Source organism: Salarias fasciatus, chromosome 22 (genome assembly GCF_902148845.1).
Source record: "Salarias fasciatus chromosome 22, fSalaFa1.1, whole genome shotgun sequence".
In the NCBI taxonomy this organism is placed as follows: domain Eukaryota; kingdom Metazoa; phylum Chordata; class Actinopteri; order Blenniiformes; family Blenniidae; genus Salarias; species Salarias fasciatus.
In genome coordinates this window covers 810,046-812,483 of record NC_043765.1, presented here as the reverse complement: position 1 = coordinate 812,483, position 2,438 = coordinate 810,046, and positions in this window count along the sequence as shown.

The window sequence follows — 2,438 nt, the reverse complement described above, 5'->3', positions numbered from 1 at the left end:
TCACCGAAGGGTCGTCTTCTTCTTCTTCTTCTTCTCCGGGATTTAAAGACAGCTCGGCTGCAATACCGCCATCCTCTGGTAATTCTGCTTTTACTGAAAGGATTCCGGTGTAGGTACCAGATGTCTCCGGGCAGCCAAATCTTTTTTTTTTTTTTTTTAATTATGCAAAGTGCAATGTACAGAACATTCTGTTATGTTACGGGTCTCAGGGTGATGATGACCACAGTGACAAAAATATTGCCTGTTTTAAGCAGGTGAAAAGAGGAGACAGAAGACGAGAGGCATCTTGTTTAACTCCCGAATAACGTCTGAATTTTTTAATAAACATTCCATTTCATAAATCATGTCTGCATTTTTTATTTCTGTTGGTTCACACTTCCATAAGCGGTTCTTCTACAGTTCCTATGAGTCCTTATCACATTCACTGTTCCACATTCAATCACATTTCATATTCTTTCTCATCACCCCTGTAACTGAGATGAACACATCTCCGTAACCAAGTAATCACATTACAATCATTGTGTATAAAGTCACACAGTTTCTGATCACAGTTCTCTATGGGTGTTAAACATGAAATAAAACATGTATTCCACAAGAAATCATTTCTTAACTCGAATTAATAGAAAATAGTCTTCTGAAAATATACAGATAACTAAAAAACAGTTTCTAAAGTCTTTGTATGAACTATAAAACAATTTCTTTTAAAATAACCGATTCAGAATAAAACAAAAGTCACATCAGTTTCGAATAAAATAAGATACTTATTTAGCATTGAATCATGAATATTCTGTACACCACAAACACACAGGAGTCATTAATAAAAAAAAAAAAATTGCCCAGCAACTGTTGCTTGTTTGACCCAAAATGGCGGCCGCGTGGGGAAAACTTGCTCCAGGAAGCTGCTTCATATGGATTTTAAACTGACACAAATAACATCAAATATACAGAAAATCGCTGAGACAATATCACAAATTAACTGTGTTCTTTAGGTGACTCACAAACCTGTTTTAAGCAGGTGAAAAGAGGAGACAGAAGACGAGAGGCATCTTCTTTAACTCCCGAATAACGTCTGAATGAACGGCAGAAGCGTCCGCCCCTTAACCGTCCCCAGCGCAGCGAGAGAAAACAGAAGTTCCGCCCCTCAATTACACAAAAGTTGAGAAATTGAAATAGTAACAGAATAATTTCCGATATGAATAAATTAAATTTGGTCAACTAAATAAATAAATGTGGTCACCCTATTTTAGGGGCCCAACAGTTACATATAAAATTGCATTATTCACTTGCAAAGTGAAATGTAAATATGTACATTACAAAATCCAGTGCAAAAGTAGATCAATTGGATAAAGAAGAGAACAGTAGGAAACAAAAGAAGATAGGACAGAAGGGGAAAAAGAGGAGAAAAAATGCCATATTGTAACACTAGGGGGAGTCATATTTCAAAAAGATTGTATGCAGTACAAGTGTCAACAGTTTTAACTGCCTTTTGTTTCTCTGATAATTTAATTGAAAGAATGTATTGTTTGAGGGTATTATGAAATGCAACGAAACAGGCCTTTTTCGTGAATATTTACAAGAATGGAAATGATACTTCGATAACAATAATAATACATTGACTAAATAAACTAAGTCATTTTTTTGCAGATTAGATTCGAACAAGCCAAATAATACATTCTTCCAATTCAAACTGAAGTGTTCTTCAATATCATTATGAATGAAGTCACAGAGCTTCTGCCAAAAAGATACAACACAAATACAATTCCAGAATAGATGTACAACAGTTTCAGGACATTCTTTACAAAAGCTACCCCTTAAACATTGGACGTCGTATGGATGTCCAGATCATGTCCATATTGCGTCCGTCCGTCCAAGACCAATTATAGACCTATTTTCGACGTCCAAAATAGGTGAAGTATTTGGACATCTTGTTATAACCCAATTTCGACGTCGACGTTGAAGATCTGGATGTCTAAATTAGGACCCAATATCTACATCTACATGCGGTTGAACATTTGAAAGTCAAGGAAACTTTATGTTCCTTGATCAGGGCTGGTCCGTCCTACAGGCGAAACAATTCATTGCCTGGGGCGCTAGTACTGGGGGGGCGCCGTGGCCATACAAGGGGCGTCCCGACGGTCAGTGTGAGCCCCGCTCTGCGCCGCTCTGACAGTTCGAGTGAGCAGCGCACTTCTCGCCATCACCCGGAATCGCTCGAAATTATTCGGCCGCCGCTGCCACCCCCCGCTCAACTACTGTCGGGCTGCTCGTGTCGGACCAGCCCTGTCCTTGATCAAAAATGTTTAATATCTGAAAGAGATGAGGAATGACATATTATGTATGGAATGGGTTTTGATGTATTTTATTTTTGTTTTATTTTGAAGGGCGACACACAGGAAGTTCTGTGTCTGTGTTCACTTATTGGCTGCCATAGTGTATAT